Source organism: Hemicordylus capensis, chromosome 4 (assembly GCF_027244095.1).
Source record: "Hemicordylus capensis ecotype Gifberg chromosome 4, rHemCap1.1.pri, whole genome shotgun sequence".
Classification (NCBI taxonomy): Eukaryota; Metazoa; Chordata; class Lepidosauria; order Squamata; family Cordylidae; genus Hemicordylus; species Hemicordylus capensis.
This window is the reverse complement of record NC_069660.1, coordinates 165,344,711-165,363,847: the sequence shown is the minus strand read 5'-3', so window position 1 is coordinate 165,363,847 and position 19,137 is coordinate 165,344,711.

Below are 19,137 nucleotides of genomic sequence, written 5' to 3'. Positions count from 1 at the left end.
ACCTTCAGTTCCCTGCTCAGCTTCTTCAGATTCCAGAGTCTCCAAATCTGTCGTGTACTGAATCTCAACAAACCTGCTGTTTCTTTTCACAGACCACAAAAAAACTTGGCTGGGGGAGAGAAGGAGGATGGGTCACGTCACTCACTCACTCACACCCACCAGGTAAAGGATGTGTGTCCTCTTATAAGACCTTTGATGGCTTCCCCCATCTGGGTACCCACAAGTAGGAGTGTGTCCGAACCGGTCTGGAGGCCGGTCTGGAGGCCTCCGAACTGCCGGACAGGTTCGGACCTGGCCGGTCTGGGTCCGGGTGGGGGGGCCTTTCTTTTAGGGCGGGGAGGGCTTACTTACCCCTCCCGCCTCTTTGCCCCCGCCAGAGGCCGTATTGTACCTCGTAAATGGGGCGCTGGAAACCAGCCTCCCCCGCCGCCCCCCCCCCCGCGAGCGGATGAGGGCCAAAAATTAGTAAAGTACTGCCACCGTCCCACCCTCCCTCCCTCTCTCACCCCGCCCCCCCCCCGAGTGCTCACCGCATTGTTTCCAGAAAAAGAGAGGAGCTCGCGAACAGAGCTCCTCTCTCGGCAAAGTCTGTAGCCCAACTGGGGCCTGGGGCACGCGCGCGCTACGACATCTAAAGGAACTTCCGCCGGTGGCCCGATCTACCCGGCCTCATCCCGCTGGGTAGACCAGGCCTCCGGCGGAAGTTCCTTTAGATGTCGTATCACGCGCCCCAGGCCCCAGTTGGGCCACAGACTTTGCCGAGAGAGGAGCTCTGTTCGCGAGCTCCTCTCTTTTTCTGGAAACAATGCGGTGAGCACTCGGGGGGTGGGGGGGAGGGAGGGAGGGGGGAGGGCGGGACGGTGGCAGTACTTTACTAATTTTTGGCCCTAATCCACTCGCGGGGGGGGCGGCTGGTTTCCAGCGCCCCATTTACGAGGTACAATACGGCCTCTGACGGGGGCAAAGAGGCGGGAGGGGTAAGTAAGCCCTCCCCGCCCTAAAAGAAAGGCCCCCCTTCGGTGCTGGTCCGGACTGCTCCGGACCATGCACATCCCTACCCACAAGTTCACTACACTATGAAGATACTAAGTTAGGAGCTGAAAGTTTTGTTTCCAATTCATGGTTCTGGTTCAGTCACTTGCAGCAGAACAGCATTTTGTTTCCTGATCTCTTCCCTTAGAACTTGAATACTTGTTGCCTGCAATATATTCTACCACTTTCAGCCTGCTGATTCAAAGTAGCTGGAGCTTTCCAATCATGGAAACACCCTGCATCAGCTTACGGCCTTTGCCTCTTCAGGTGAAGACTGTAAATGTGATGGACCCTCCCAGCAGGGAAGAATGGCTGGTGCACGAGGGGCAGGGGAGGGGAGACTTCCACCTCATTTTTTGAATGTAACATCTGGATGAAGCTCGTGTGGATGTGGAATGTGTTTGAGGTCCTTATCTGAGCTGTTTCCTCACACTCACATTTTAAAAAGCTCCTTCCCAATTGCTTAGCAGGAAAGAATATGGAGATGGAAAACAGGAGGGGTGGGATTGAGTCCTGTGATTGGGCATTGGGGAATATTAATTATACTGCTCTGAGGGGTTGACAAACCATCTCTGACTAATTTTGGGGCTTGTGTGAGGAACCCTCAGATCTAAAGTGAGCAGCTCTTTACAGAATAAATATGTGCCAAGCTTCGGTCTTGGAAATGACTGACAGAGAACTGTAGTTCAAATACACCCAGGTTTATTTGAGGGTTTAGGGGTACAGAAGAGAAATTTTGATTAATAAGCAACACAGTATTAACTAGTAAAACTAACAAGGCTAATAAATCAATAGGACTAAATTGAAGCTACGAAGAGGCACTTTGGCTTGAGGTCAGAATTAAATCTATTCAACGCTGATCAGATAAACAGTCTTAGAGAACAGCTTTAGACTTTAAAGGGGATCAGGAAAAGAAGGGAGCTGAGATTTCAGGGTAGGGATTAGTATACCTCACTTCCTTCCAGTGGTGTGTATGGACACTTGTTGTTTGGCTGATGCTGAGGAACCTTTCTCCTCAGGGGCAGGCAGGGAGGCAAGGAGGCAGGAACAGAGACCTGGGTAACCCTCATGGGTCAAGCGTGCTGCACAGATCAAGCTTGGGAAAAGGGCTGATCTGGGAGGCGGAAGTGGGATGGGCACAAGAGTCCAGGCACAGCACGGTAGTATAGCAGATGCCCAGGCACATGAACATGAAACAAGTAAGAAGAGACACACCACTTGGTGGTCTCAAGGACAGAAATAGGCCACATCTTGCCCTATGGCCAAATGTTGACCATACCTTTCTGCTGAAAAGGGTGACATCTGTGATGGACAAAATAATACATTCTGTTCTGTTCAAACTTTGTTGGGTGTGCTCTAGAAGCACAATGAAGTGAATAGGCTTGTGGAGGGAATGGGCACATTAGAGCTTATCTCATGTGGTCAAGATAACCTTGATAGGTGCTGGAATGTTTTAACAAGTGTACCTCCTGAGCCTTGGGTCTATTAACGCTTCTGTTAGAGATTGATGAGGCTGCAACCTCATTATTCTTAACATTATTCTTTCCTGTGAAGGCTAAAAGCTCAAAGCTAATCTGATGTGCCAACATAGAGGAGAGTATTTGGCCATTCTTGTTGGAAGAATAGCACTTAATTACCTTGTGTCTAAATTGGCTTCCTCACCTGGGCTAAAATCAGAGAGGGGAGGAGAGGAATAGTCCTCTTTCAGTACATACCCGTGTGACTTAGCTCATGTAAGCAAAATGGTGAGCCCCTGATCTCGTGAGTTCAGAGAGACAAAATGGAAACTACAAGCCTGTTGCTTCAAATCAGATGTAAGGGTGCTCCTGGGAGCCCCTAAAGAGGTTATCTTGGCAACAGGAATGAAGACAAAAATGCCTGGATAGCAACAATGACATCAGAGGCAAAAATAGAAAAATAAGATGGAGTGTGGTGGGACAGACAGGACTAGAACCACAGCTCACACTCCACAAAGCATCCCTCTCACCACACAGCCACAGAAGCAAGAAGCCTAGAGCACTGATCCAGTATTGAATACCAGGACTAGTGGGGGGGATATAGATGAAACTAATGCCCACTTTACCATGCAAAATGACTCAGAGCTTTGAACTCTGGATGTGGCTTCTGAGCAGAAAGGGCTGCGGGAACACCCCCCCCCACACACACACACACAGGCTCACCTAAGACAGTGCTGTGCTAGAGGCAGAGGAAGTCATGCACAGACCAACTGTACTGATTAAATAATGTTTGTTATTTTTAAAAAAGAGTCAAATGTTGAGTTAAAATATAACAAAATAAAGTACTGTGTTCACTACATGCTTCCTGTGCTGATTATTTAAACATACATCATCTCAAGGCACCAAGTAGTTCTTTGGTGCAGACAAACTAGTTACTGAGGCTAGTCTCTTGAACAACAGTGAGGTACCCTGCTACTTGCAGTGGATGAAAGGCTGGTGGTAAACCTAAGGTTAAGAAGCAGGGGCCTTGAGAACTGAGTACCTAGACTGCAGGCTGACACACAGTTCTCCTGATCTCCAATTCCGGCTTCGCCAGAGTGGCGAGTTGTATTTATTCTCAGTGTCCTATTTTTAGCTAAATATGTCTGCAATAATAGTCATAATGTATATTATGCCAGTTAATATATGTAAATTTTATGCAATTTGTTACTGCAAAGTGGGGACTTGTGGGGTGAATAGCACTCACCGTTTTCACTTTTTTGGCAATGGATTGCAACTATTTTTGCCCTCTGGACCTGGCAAAAGGGGCTTGCAAGGAATTGCTTCCCAAAACATCGATTCACCCCAAATGTGACTATTTCCTGTAAATAGCTGCTTCAGGAGCAAATGTCTGCTTTAATTAAAAGGTAATTACCTTTAAAGCCCAAAACAGATTAGGACCAGGTTACCTGGGAGAGCGCCTTCTTCTGCAGGATCCCCACCGCACATTAAGGTCATCGAGAGAGGCCCGTCTCTGGATGCCGCCAGCTCATCCAGCAGCGCCTCAGGAGTGGGCCTTCTCTGTAGTCACTCTGGGCTGTGGAAAGCACTCCCTATAAACATTTGTAGCTTAACTTATGTATCAGCTTTTGAAAGAGCTCTTATACAGAAGAAAACAGAAATCGGTCTAAAGGGTTATGCGGCACTAGATGGGAAAATAAAGGAGAAAGTGAAGGAGTACAAAAGTGAACGGGTTTTCATGAATCCTTCAAGCTGCAGGAACGTAAGCAGCTGACTATGAAGATGGTGTAATTGATTAATCAAAATAATGTTTGAATATTTTAAATTGTGTTAAATCATTGCAGGTTTAATCGTTTGTTTTATTGTGGTGTCGTATTTATGGTTGTGAACTGCCTAGAGCTTTGGAGTCAGGCAGTATATTAAATAAAAATTAATTAAATAATTAAATAAAGGGGAAATGTCTGTTGGAAAACGCTCCTGTGGGAAAGTGCTAACTTCTCTCCCCACCTGTTTGAAGTCCTGGTCCTCTCCCCAACTCCATGGCTGTTTTTTGTGGGGGAGGGACACTTCTGGTATTATGTCAGTCTCTTCGTGATAGGCTTAATTTAACATGTAGTTTGGCCCATCTTTCTGAAAATAGTTTTGTCTATTTAGCCTAACATGTCATTATTTACATGTATTTAGCCCAACATGTCAGGAGTACGCTTTCATTGAAGTTGAACTAGTGAAGACACCGACTAGTGCTTATGCCACCCAGCAATACCAAGCTGAGGGAGATTGACCTCAGTCTGGAAACAGTGAGTTTCATCTGCCCACAGTAGTTTGTGATCTGGCCTGTGTGCATCAGGGATTCCACAAGCCTTGGAACAATTTGACCATTAATACCTCTGAAGTCATTCCATGCCATTTCTGTTTTCCATTTTCTATTTACTGCTAGAGTTTCTTTGTATTATTGAACTGAAAGAGGGAAAAATATGTTCTCTATCATGAAGCATACTTACTTTAAAAAATAAAATCACAATTTCAGCAAGAGGAAACCAGAACAAGAGGCATTCAAGCCAACATTTGGCTTGTAAAACTTTAGTTGAACTCTAGCACAATTAAATCCCCACGGCCCTTTTCTTGAAGGACTGAGGGAGAATCTCTCTCCCCCTCCTCATCCTGTGCTCTCTGTCTCTCTCTGCCCCCCCCCCCACTTGTTTCCGTTTCTCTCATGCTGCCTACCTACTTCTCTGCTCCAGCCCTCTCCCCTCCATCATGCCATCTGACTGACACAGGAGAGACAGCTACTACTCTTTCCAGAGCTGCCGCTCTCTCTTCCTCAGGCTCAGGTCCCACCCCAGCTTGCCATCTAGTCTGACATGCAACTTCAGGGAACACATGCTCCTTCTCAAAGCGCCTGCACGATATCTTTCTCTTGCAGGATAGGAGAGGCTGTCCCTGACCACAGCATCCATGCTGCCACCACTTCCCAGCTGGTCTTGTGGTAGGCAGCAACACCTTTGCTAAGCAGTACACACACTAGTTTGCATTTGGATGGGAGACCACATGTGAGTGCTGTAAGATATTCTCTTTAGGGGGTGGGGCCGCTCTGGGAAGAGCACCTGCATGCTTGCATGCAGAAGGCTCCAGGTTCCCTCCCTGGCATCTCAACCTTGGTGAAGCTGCTGCCAGTCTGTGTACACAAAACTGAGCTAGATGGACCAATGGTCTGACTCAGTAGGAGGCAGCTTTCTATTTTCTTGTCATTACTGGAAGCAACCATCTGTTGCCATTTTGTTCAACTGTAATTGCATGGCCATTACCTCCTGGACCACAAATGCAGCTGCCCCAACTGCTCTGCTTTCCTGCTCATTCTAAGGCCATGTCCCCTTTCCATCTGAGCTTGCATGCTCGCTCTCTCCCTTTTGTGCTCACCCTTCTTTCCACTCACCTACATATGCATTTGCCATGGTTTTCACCCTCCCACCTCCTCCAGGCTGACTCATATGCTGTTCGTGACAAGACTTCACCACCACAAGCACAAGTGTTGTGTTATGCCCACTGAGGAGAACTGGGGGTACAGGCCCCTGTTTGTTAAATCCTTCACACTCCCCTAAGTTTCCACTACTATCGACTGTTTCCAGGGAGGCTGGCCTCCTATGCGCCTCTCTGAACCCCCCCAAACAAGACCAAGGGCCACTTTGGACATTTCCTGGTGGAGCATAAGGGAATTCTCCACCCTGCCCCCAATTCTCAGTCACACGTAACCAAGCAGTCCATGGTAGAGCAAGTGTAGTATAAAACCCAGCAGTCCAATGTTATAGTAAAAAAGTAAGCAGTTTAGTTTATTATAACAAAAAAGATACAGAGTTTACAGGCAGGAAAAAATAGTACAAAAACTCAAAAATATCTTTTCCTGACTTCCTGATCCGGATGTTATTTAATCAGGAGGCAATTTTCTTGATGTTGCAAAAGGTAATTCAGAATCTAGTTCTAAGCAGGGCTGGGGCCTTTGCCCCTTGCCAGGAACCAAGACAGGCCACTTCCCTGGCAAGGCCCAGCAAAGCCTCTGAGTCCCTTCTCTTAGGAAAAGAACTCCCCGAAGAGCCTCTCAAAAGATGCCTATCCCATTTTCCTTACTTAAAGGGAACACATCATGAGAAGCTTAACTGAGCAGGGAGGGGGTGGGGGGGAAGGCTGACTTGGGGTGGGCAGGGTGGGTATGGGGAGTGGGGGGAAATGTTTGTAAACCACATAATGCCAAAAACTGTAAATAAAAAAGTGAGGGGGAACAGATGTGTAGGATGAGCAGGTTCTATGGTAGGGGCTGGCTCTGCTGTCCAAAGAACGGGAACGGGAACAGGCTCTACGCAGTCCATCATAGTGGCTTGTCTGGTTCTTTCCATAGGAATGATGTTCCAAGTCTGTGTAAGAGTCTTCTCAGTGCCAATACTCCTCTCGTTGTCGTACTGTGCAGTAATTCTGCTGGCATAAGTCATAGGGATTCTCCAGCCTGAAACTGCTCCTATTGCGGTAATAAGTACAGTAGTCTTGCTCCCATCCACGATGTGTTCCATTCCATCCCCATCCCCATCCCCACCTTTGGAATAGAAAGTCTTTAGGAGAGTGATTCCTCCTGCATTCCTTCAAGCAGTATTGGCTTTCATAAGAGGAGGCATATCTGTCCCAATCTTGAGCTCTGAAAATTCATTTGTTAATCCAGGCATTAGATCAGGTTTCCTCCAGATGTTGTTGAACTACAACTCCCATCACCCCCAGCCACATTAAATTGTAGCTGGGAATGATGGGAGTTGTAGTTCAGCAACATCTGGGAGGAACCTTGATTGGGAACCATGGCATTAGGTTGTATTTAATTCAATGGTTTTAATGTGTATATATTAACTTTGTAATTGCGGTTCTTTGACATAGTCTCTGTCTTTTACACAAAGACAGAGATCATTACACAAAAATGTTCAATTGATCATTGCTCATCTCTGAGGAATCCAATGCAGGCTTCTTCAGAACTGGTCTAATAATTGCCTCCTAACACTGCTTAGTGAGTATGTTGGCCATAGTCCCTCCACTCTTTCTCAAAGAATTCTCATGAGAAGTTCAGTGCTTCTAAGCAGCAGCCAGATGGACCTCAGAAAGTAGAACTCTGAAGAGTATTCCAATACTCAGGCCTCAATATGGTATGTTAAAAGGTAGGTGACAGGAAACACCTCAGATTTTTTGCAGAAGATACTGCCTTTCACCTTGTGTTTGATTTAAGGCCCTCATCCTAACCTTCTTGAAGGTAATCTAGAATATGTCAAGCATTTGCTTTAGTGGGGCAAGTGTTTTAAATCTCAGTCCCACAAAGGTCCTCCACATAGCATTGTAAATCCTGTATAAGTTGTCTGTGTCATTGGGGTGGCAGGTCTGAATGTCTTATTCTGAATAATCACAAGTCTTGTATGCTGTCCTATGAGATACCAAGCAAACCCAGTAAGTGTGGATTGAAATGGAGAATTGGACTTTGTGATATAAAGGGACACTCTATCCTTAATCTGAAGCGAGTCCTCATACTCATTTTTAGGAGTTTGGAGAAATTGAGGCAGTTCCCATGATCAGTGGGAGCCACCTGGGGAGGGTTTGCGGGGAGAGTAGGCTTAGCCCGCTCTCCCCACAGACGAGCAGTCAGTCTGCTCCGGGCAGCAGCAGTGGCCACCCACATGACTGTGGGCTCTGTCACAGAGCCGCAGGGGGCTGGGGAGCTTGGAGGGCCATGCGGCCACCGGAAGCTCCAGCATGCGAGCGCGCAGGGCATGCTAGAGAGACCCCCGAGCCAGGAGACTGCTTTTCAGCCTCCCGGTGGGGGTGGGGTCTACTCGCGGCAACTCATGATTGCAAAAACCAGGTTTGCGGAGCTCTTTGCGGGTGACCTTCTTAAGAACAACTGGGCTCGCAGCCAAGCCTAGTGGTTCTCACAATGGTAGAAAATCGGGCTAGCCCAATTTTCTACCATCATGTGAATAGCCTCATTATGTCCTACCTGATCAATGTAACTTGTGCTTCTTGATTTTTATAAGAACTTCATTCTAGATTGGAAGCAGAGGAAAAGCATAAGGAAACCTCCTTAACCAACTCTAGGGCAAGCTTTCTACTTACAGAGTTAATGAATCTCTATGCTTGCTGAAAAATATTTTAAAAAATATTTTCTCTGGAAGTGAAAGGGTCCATGGATTTTTGTAGGGCTTGTTCTGTCTCAAATATTTCCTATTCAAAAGACCACTCTTTTGGATCTAACCCTTTACAGCTTGGCAAACTTGCTTTGATGTTCAGACCTTTAACGTGAATATTAATTGATATCAAATAAATGAGAGCAGAATTGTTTCCTTGTTAAGTCTATACCGCCCTTCCAAAAAGTGGCTACGGGAGGTTTACACAGAGAAATAATAAAAAAACTAGCTGACCCCGCACAGAGCATCTGTGCAGTTGTGCACTGAGCCTGTGGCATCCCCCCGCAGCTCGCACGCACTCACCCCCCCTGCAGCTCTCTCACCCCCTCCACAGCTAATGCACGCTCTCGCCGCCCCCCACAGCTCGCTCATTTAATTCACACAACGGCATCCCCCTTCTCCTGAAGGGGCTCCTTTCTCCCTCACGACCCATCTTTTTGCAGACTCCTGCCTGCTATCCTTTTATAGATAGATAGATTCTTTTCCTCTACAATCAAGAACATCTTCTGACCAGTAACAGTTGCATTCCAACTGACCTTAACCATCATAAGCTCCTCTACCTTATCTGCATAGGAAATCCCCACTGCCCAATCAGGTGCTTCTGCTTGCAAACTCTGTCAGCCAATTGCCTCCTTTCTACCACGTCCCCACACATGGCCTATCTTGGAGAATTAATAGTATAGATAAGATGGATCCCTGCGCCCAAAGGACTCACAGTCTAAAAAGTAACATAAGATAGACACCAGCAACAGTCACTGGAGGTCCTGTGCTGGGGGTGGATAGGGCCAGTTACTCTTCCCCTGCTAAATAAAGAGAATCATCATGGTAAAAGGTGCCTCTTTGCCAAGTTAGCAGAGGTTTACCACTTAAGGTGGTCATCCTTCTGTACTAGAATCCTTTGAGGCTGTAGGCAGGGGTTCTCAAACTTGATTTCCAAATGTCTGCAACTCTCATCCCACCCACAATGGTAAGTTGTCCACTGTCATTTCCCCCAACTGTCCCAGGAGAGAAGTCATTTGATCTGGCATATGCTGATTATCACTTCCAGATTCTGGAAGTACTATACTGATGAGGTGGAACCAAAAGCACTTGTCTACACATCCCTGCTTCTTATCTCATCTGATGGTGACCTGATGAGCATGTCATTGAGGTAGAAATGGGTGTGTCTCCAAACAAGAGGTGGGCCACTATTGTAACTATCCGTTTGTAACTTTTGGAGTGGGAAGGGAAGATTTGTATCATTTCTCTTGGTAGGCGAAGTAAGGGACCACGATTCAAATAAGAACATGGAGGTACGTTTGTCTAAGCCTGGCCTATTGAGGCAAGGGAATCATCTGGTTTGAACACTTCTGCTTTCCACTTTCCAGTGTCCTACCTGGAAACACCTGCACTCAACAAATTCAGGAATTTGAGCTCTAATGTCACTCTTTTTTTTCCCCCCAGTACTGTGAACAATTATGGAGTAAATGCTTAATGCTTGGTGTGACAATACTGCCTCCATTGCTCCAATTGCCAGAAGATCTCATAGCACCTGTGGTACAAAGGTATTTTTCTAGGAGAAGTCAGTTATTGGTTGGGTGGTGGGGAAATGAGCACGCTAGTAAATCAGCCTCCGCCATCTTTCATATCCAGTGCTCTATGGAGCAAAGTTCCATGTGAGGGAAACAGTGGTAGCACTAGAGAGAGAAAAAACTGAGGGCACAGAAGGAGCAAAGTACACTTATAGGTAGATGAGCTGTGCCCTACATATTAATTTCTAAAACAGAAATGGAGGCACCAGGGGAAGGGGAAAACAAGCTACTTGGGGGTATACTTGCCCACCCCTGGAGCCACTGTTGGAGGGAACATCCAGTAACTGGCCACCTCTCCCAATTGACTCTAGTGGTCTGAGAATAGGAAAGACACTGGGGAATGACTTTATTCCCCTGGATCTTTTTAAAGCAAACACTGGCTGGTGGCTACTGGTCTTGGCCTCCCTGTTTACCTTTGACTGAACAGCCTATCTCCCTAAGGATTGCAGAGTGGCCATTATAATTCCTATTTATAAGAATGGCAACAGGGATGATCCCTCAAACTATAGATCTATTAGCCTCTTAAATGTTATCAGTAAACTGTATGCCAAACTTCTAGCCTGGAAGTTCAAAGACTGGATCGATCAGGAAAACATTCTAGAGCAGCAGCAAGCTGGTTTTAGACCAGGCAGATTGACTACTGATCATTGCTTGGTGTTACAGCAGCTAGTTGAAAAGTATGTGATCAGTCCAAAAGGCTCACTTCATTCCACATTTGTTGATTTTAAGGCGGCTTTTGATTCAATCTCCCATACTTCTCTCTGGTCCAAACTTAGCAACTTGACAATTGATAAACGTTTACTGCTCTTAATTTATAAACTTCATGACGGATCCTCTTTAAGAGTTAGATGCAATCGTGCTGGACTCCTCTCCAACATTATACCCACTAACAGAGGTGTCCCCTACGGCTGTATATTGGCCCCAACCATGTTTAACGTTTATATCAATTCATTTATTCAGCACTTACAAAGCTTAGATATACATGCCTCTAAACTGGCAAGCAGGTGTCTTCCAATTCTGCTATATGCGGATGATGCAATCATCCTTTCTCAAACTCGGGTGGGTTTGAAGAGAGCCATTGGTGCTTTGGATCAACATTGTAAAGAGGAATTCTTGGTCATTAATGACCAAAAAACCAATATAATGTCGCCCCCCCCCAACATACCTAAGGTCTATAAGTGGACCATTGACAATCACATAATTGCCAGCGGAAAGAGGGCTGCCCATGCCAAATACATTGCTGATCCTGCCCACAGGAGTGCAACAGCTATCCTAAGGTGGTATCATACTCAAGGCAACAGCTTTTTGCCTACTGCTATTAAACTCTTCCAGGCCACATTGGCACAACTCCTATATGATATGTCACTCAGCTCATATATCAACTTTGCGCCGCTTGAGTATGTGCAATCTAGGTTTCTCCAGTCCCTTTTTGTTACACCCAAGTGTGTCATCAATGCTGCACACAGAGTGGAGGCTGGCCTGGTGACAGACCAGATTATGGATAACAGCAGTTAATTATTGGCATAGACTGAATAGTATGCCTTTGGGGCTGATTCTTCTTACTCTAAGTGACAATTTCCATTCTAGCTGGTGGAATGTATCACCCACAAACTCCTTACTTGTAGCCTATCTCCGGGCAATCTCTGCATGTTAAACAGGGAGAGGGCCAAATAATTGATTGCACAATGTTTTTTTGATCTAGAACAGCAATTCAAATTTGATTCACATTCCTATGTTTTGCAAGACCCTAACTGAAATTGATGGGGGAGCAATGGCACCCTACCTTTATACTCTGACATACCCGGAATATTGCAGGGGTTTCTCAAGGTCAAGATTTAATGTCCTCCCCTTGGCACTCCTTGAGGACAGATATAGTAAAATCCCCACTGTATGTCATCTGTGTCCTTGTGACATGGAAGAAATAGAAACACCACATGTGCTTTTGTATTGTAGATTTTATTCTGATATGCGTTATAATTAGATTTTGCCCTTTTTACTGAAATATCCTGGTCACACTGATGACTTATGTTAAATTGCTTTTAGCAGATCAAAGGTATCACGTCACCTATAAAATTGCTAACGTTTGCTTTTTAGCTTCTAGACTGTGGCGGACTGACAGTAAATTGACTAGTTCTGTTCTGCTTTTGATGTATAAACAGGTTGCTCACCTGGAACAAATTATCTGGAGGTGATCCATTGTATTCATAAAGAATGGGTTCTGCGCCTGTGCAGGGACCTCGCAGACTGATTGACTAGCTCCTCGTGCCGCCACCAACTGCCCTGCACGTGATCGTGCTTCCATTAAACAAGGCAGTTGCAGCGTGTCTTCCTCAGTTTCTGTCGACCACCAGTGACAGTTTCCATACTGACGATCTCTTTTGCTATTTTCCATTCCTTTGCCTTGATTCCACGGGGAGGCTGGGTGGGTATTATAAATACAACGGATCACCTCCAAATCATCTGTTACAGGTGAGCAACCTGTTTATCTGGATAGTGATCTGTTGCATTCATAAAGAATGGGTGACTAGCCAGCTTCCCCTTCTGGCGGCGGGTCATCAAGGCAGGACTCTCTTAAGAACACTTCAGCCAAACTCCACATCCTTTGATTGCCGAATGTCTAGAACATAGTGCTTTACAAATGGATGGCATGTCTTCCAAGTAGCCGCCTTACAGATATCCGGCATTGGCATCCCCGCCAAATTTGCAGCCGATGTTGCATAAGCCCTCGTGGAATGTGCTCTTATTGATCTTGGGGGCTCTACACCTTGAGAGTTGTACGCCAGCCTTATTGCTCGTGTTATCCATTGGGAAAATCATTGACGCGTGACCAAGGTGCCCTTAGTCTTCCCTCGATAAAGTACAAACAGCTTGTTTGTCTTTCTTATTGACCTGGTAGCTTGAAGATAGTGTAGCAATGCCCTCCTCACATCCAGTGAGTGCATTCTTTTTTCCAACTGTGACTGAGGACCCTGGAAGAACGCAGGTAGCACAATATCCTGATTTATATGAAACTCAGTGACAACCCTGGGTCTGAATCTTGGGTCTAAGTGCATAATGACTTTTTGCGGGTAAATCAGGGTATAAGGGCGGTCAGCATGCATCGCTGCCAACTCGCCTACCCAACGTGCTGACATCACTGCAATTAAGAACACTGTCTTTAACGTCACAACTCTTAATGTGGCCGCTGCCAGCAGTTCGAATGGCTGTTCTGTCAGCGCATTTAAAACTTAACGTCAGATCCCATTGCTGCATGGGCCGCCTCAACGGCGGGTACAGATTATTCAGTCCTTTCAGGAATTTCTTACTTTCAGGATGTGAAAAAACTGCTGTCCCATCCCAGCCTTTATGCTCTGCCGATATTGCCACTAAGTGCACACGGGGAGAGGTGTTCACCAAACCAGACATCTTTAATGTAGTCCTATAGAGTAGAACTTGTTTGATTGTCGCCTTCCTTGGGAAGAACCCCTGACATCTTGCATAGATCTTGTATCCCTGCCACTTACTTGTATAATTACGTCTGGTCGAAACTCTCCTACTAAGTAGTATTTTACGCATTAACCTATTTTTTAATTATTACATTTACATTAACCTATTTGCCAAGCCGTCAACTTCAGTGTGTTTAGTTGTGGGTGCAGTATCAGTCCTTGGGCCCGGCTTAACAAGTCTGGGTATTCTGGAAACCAATGATATCGCCCACGGGATAGCCTTAGCAAGAGTGCAAACCATGGTTGCCTGGGCCACCATGGGGTTAGTAGAATCCCCCTCGTTCCATCTTGGAGTATCTGCGACAGCACCCGGGATATCAGTGGTTGCGGAGGAAACATATAAAAGAAACCCTTGGTCCATAGATGTTGGAACGCATCGCCCAGAGAGTTCTCGCCATGTCCTGCACATGAACAAAACCTCTGACATTTTCTGTTCACAACAGTCGCAAACAAGTCTATCTCTGGCCTGCCCCATTTTTGAAAACTGGTTGAAGGTAAACCTCGTTTATCTCCCACTCATGATGCTGGTTCCGTTGCAATTTCCGGCTTAGCTCGTGCGCCTGGACATTGTCCTCCCCCCTGATATGTAACGCTGTGGGGAATATATCCTGTGCCATGCTCCAGTCCCATATCTGCTTCCTCAGCTGACACAGGGATCGGGACACCGTGCCCCCTTGCTTGTTTAAATAAGCAATGGCGGTAGTATTGTCCAAATTTACTTGTACCACACCCCCTGTCAACTGGGGTTTGAAGGCCTTCAACGCTAAGAACATAGCTAGGAATTCCAGGTAATTTATGTGTCTGCGCTTCTGCTCCTGGGTCCACTAACCCTGAACTTGATGATGGCCAAAATGCGCTCCCCAACCCCAAAGGGAGGCATCAGTCATCACCCAATGCGTTGGCGCTCTGGGTTGGAACGCTATCCCCGCATGTAGATTGTTGCGCTGGGTCCACCACTGAAGTGACTCTAACACATGACCCGGGATCAGCAGCAACTTCCTCTGATTGTCCAGGTTTGGGCGAAAACTCCATAGGTACCACAACTGGAGGTCGCGCATGCGAAGACGGGTGTAGGCCACGGTTGTGTTGCAAGATGCCATCAACCCCAGCATCTTCTGAATGGCTTCCGCCGGTTGTTGCAGCATTCTTTCGAACAAGAACACCAGGGCTCTGATTTGTTGGTATCTGGACTCTGGCAAATACGCCTTCTTTTCCTCCATATTCAGCACTGCTCCTATGCAATCCACCTGCCTTTGAGGGATCAAGTTTGATTTTTTCCAATTCACATTGATTCCTAATGTGCCCAGGGGCTGCAGGACAAGCTGGATCTGAGAAAGTAACTTTTCTCTGTTGCTGTTCACAATGAGCCAGTCGTCCAAATACGGATATATCATCACACCCCTTGTTCTTAAGAATGCTATGACAACTGCCATCACCTTTGTAAATACACGCGGGGCCGTTGAGAGGCCGAACGGCAAAACCACATACCGGTATGCTATATCGCCTACTGTGAAGTGAAGGTATTTCTGGTGCCCTTCACGGATCCCCACATGAAAGTAAGTGTCCTTCAGATCCAGAGTGATAGCCCACTCTTCCTTCGCCAGGAATTGTAAAATTCCCTGTAGAGTTATCATTCTGAATTTCCTTGTATCTATAAAGCAATTTAGATCTCTCAAGTCCATTATCGCCCAAATCCCCCCATCCTTCTTGGGGATTTGAAAATATCTGGAGTAAAAACCCCTCATTCTGTCCACCCACTGCACTTGCACAACTGCCTGTTTCGCGAGTAGTACCTCCACTTCCTCTCTTAACACCTGCGTTGACCTGGTGTATTTTACACCTTGAAAAGGTGGCAAATTCTTGAACTCTATTATGATTTTCAGTACCCATTGATCTGATGTTATGTTGTGCCACGCTTGGGCATGGCTTGCCAATTTGATGGAAACATTGGCCATCACAAGGCTGGTGTTGGGAGCCTCGGGTACTGAGCTTGGTGTTACTATGTGCTTGTGCTGTGGATGGACTTGAACTTCAAAGAGACTGCTTTGTCTGCTCTTTGGTTGGTTTCTGGCCCTTCGATTTCTGAAAATAGGGCTTGTTTCTTTGGTAAGGTCTATTCTGTTTCCTGTACTCCTTCCTCTCCTGCCTATAAGAATAATGGTTTTGCTGTCTCCCATAGGAGCGTCCACGAGATTGCTGTCCTGTTGAAGTTGTAGCCACCATAAAGGACTTAGCTGTGAACTTCATCTTCTTCCATGACTCCATCGTGTCATCAGTTGATTCCGCAAACAATCCTTTCCCATCAAAAGGTAAGTGCTCTATCTTATCCTTCATTTCCGGTTGCAAGTTTGTTGATCTGAGCCACGCATGGCGTCGCAAAGTAATAGCTGTGGCCATGGCCCGCAACTCAGTCTCAGCCAGATGTTTACAGGTACTAAGCAAGTGCCTAGTCACCACAGTCGCTTATTCATAAGTCTGTGCTAACATCCTCTGCACGTCTTCAGGGGACATTGACGACGAGTCCTGGAAGAATACGTCACAGAGGTGGTGTGCATCATACAGGCAGAGTAATTTGCTATCTTGATAGCGAGACTAGAAGTGGAATACACTCTCCGCCCTAAAACACTGAGCTTTCTTCCCTCTTTGTCGGCGGGAGTAGTGTGGCGCTGTCCACTCTTCGTAGATGCACACTCAACTACTATTGAGTTCTGATCTGGATACCTCACGAGGTAGGTGCTCCCCTCTTGTATCACCTTCCAACTTTCTCGAAGTGGCCGTAGATGTCTGCAACACCTCCCACGCGGACTGAGCTGCTTTAGATATAGCTGGTATCATTGGGAGAGATACTGGGTAGGTAAGCTTCACTTTCGCCATCATATTGTATACGGGATCCTTCAGGTCCAATTCAAGCAATTTAACCTCAAGGCCCAAGGCCTCCGCCATTTCCCGTATTTGAGCGTGATATGCCTTCAACTCCTCTGTGGGAGAAATGGAAGTTTTCGGCGCTACCTCTGAAGGGGGGTCAGGCTCATTAGGCTCAGGCAACTCACCCCCTTCAGTGTCTGACACATAAGAGGTATCCGCGTCACTACCCCTACTGCTCAAAGTGTTATGCGCAGAAGCAACACTACCCCTAGGAGCAAGACCGGTAGGGATCGAAGGCAAAGCCTTCTGCTGGTCTTGCAAAACAGCCTTTGGCTGGTTTGTCGGTTTAGAAATGTCGGTTGGCTTTTATGGCTCTACAAGCCGCTCCTGCGCCCTCGGTAGCAGTGGAATCGAATGGGAATGACGAAGTTCCTGCTGTGCCTTCCAGACTTTATATTCTGCATAGTCTGGCGGACAGATTATTTCAGGGCTATGTCTGAATCCACAAGTATGTGTGATGCGCCCAATGTCCATCAAGATGGCTGCAGCCGCATAAGTCGGGTGCGCTAACATAGGCATGGGTCTAGGAAGACTGTGACGCTCAGTTGTCGGGCCACTAAAAGTCTAATTGGGCTCGTTGAAGCAGACACGAGGCGATTTGACTCTTGTGGCCGCAGCGGCACCCTCACCGGTGACAAAGAAGGAGTTTTGGGAACCTCAGCAGTAGCTACACTGAGGGAAATAAGTATTTGATCCCCTGCTGATTTTGTCCGTTTGCCCTCTGACACAGAAATGACCAGGCTATAATTGGAATGGTAGGTTTATTGTAGCTGTGAGAGACAGAACAACAACAAACAAAGCCTCAAAAGCCCAGTGCCCAAAAGTCAGCGATGGATTTGCATTGTAGTGAGGGAAATAAGTATTCGATCCCTTCACAAAAGTTGTCTTAGTACTTGGTGGCAAAACCCTTGTTGGCAATCACAGAGGTCAGACGTTTCTTGTAGTTGGCCACCAGGTTTGGACACAACCCAGGAGGGATGTTGTCCCACTCCTCTTTGCAGATCCTCTCCAAGTCAGAAAGGTTTCGAGGCTGATGTTTGGTAACCTGAACCTTCAGCTCCCTCCACAGATTTTCTATGGGATTAAGGTCTGGAGACTGGCTGGGCCACTCCAGGACCTTCATGTGCTTCTTCTTGAGCCACTCCTTTGTTGCCTTGGCTGTGTGTTTTGGGTCATTGTCATGCTGGAATACCCATCCATGACCCATTCTCAATGCCCTGGCTGAAGGAAGGAGGTGCTCACCCAAGATCTGACGGTACATGGTCCCGTCCATCGTCCCTTCGATGCGGTGAAGGTGTCCTGTCCCCTTAGCAGAAAAACACCCCCAAAGCATAATGTGTCCACCTCCATGTTTGACGGTGGGGATGGTGTTCTTGGGCTCATAGGCAGCATTCCTCCTCCTCCACACACGGCGAGTTGAGTTGATGCCAAAGAGCTCGATTTTGGTCTCATCTGACCACAACACTTTCGCCCAGTTCTCCTCTGGATCATTCAGATGTGCATTGGCAAACTGCAGACGGGCCTGTACATGTGCTGCCTTGAGCAGGGGGACCTTGCAGGCACTGCAAGATTTCAGTCCTTCACGGCGTAGTGTGTTACCAATTGTTTTCTTGGTGACTATGGTTCCAGCTGCCCTGAGATCATTGACAAGTGTCCCCCGTGTAGTTCTGGGCTGCTTTGTCACCGTTCTCATGATCATTGCAACTCCACGAGGTGAGATCTTGCATGGAGCCCCAGACCGAGGGAGATTGACAGTTATTTTGTGTTTCTTCCATTTGCGAGTTATCGTGCCAACTGTAGTCACCTTCTCACCAAGCTGCTTGGCGATAGTCTTGTAGCCCAGTCCAGCCTTGTGCAGGTCTACAACCTTGTCCCTGACATCCTTCGACAGCTCTTTGGTCTTGGGCATGGTGGTGAGTTTGGAAGCTGAGTGATTGCTTGCTTCTATGGACAGGTGTCTTTTATACAGGTACTGTAACAAGCTGGGATTAGGAGCACTCCCTTACAGAGGGTGTTCCTCATCTCAGCTCGTTACCTGCATATAGTGAAAAGACACCTGGGAGCCTGAAATCTTGCTGGTTGATAGGGGATCGAATACTTATTTCCCTCACTACAATGCAAATCCATCGCTGACTTTTGGGCACTGGGCTTTTGAGGCTTTGTTTGTTGTTGTTCTGTCTCTCACAGCTACAATAAACCTACCATTCCAATTATAGCCTGGTCATTTCTGTGTCAGAGGGCAAATGGACAAAATCAGCAGGGGATCAAATACTTATTTCCCTCACTGTAACTGTTCCAACATCTCTACAGCAGCAAAACCATGGAAGGTCGACTCCGATGGTGTGCCCTCACTAGACTCCAACAGAGCCATCAGGGAAGTCCTAGCCTTAGGTAGAGCCATCTCTTCCTCTAACACCCCTTCTCCAAAGTCCATAAACTCCTCTGGCCGATAAGTAATCAGGGG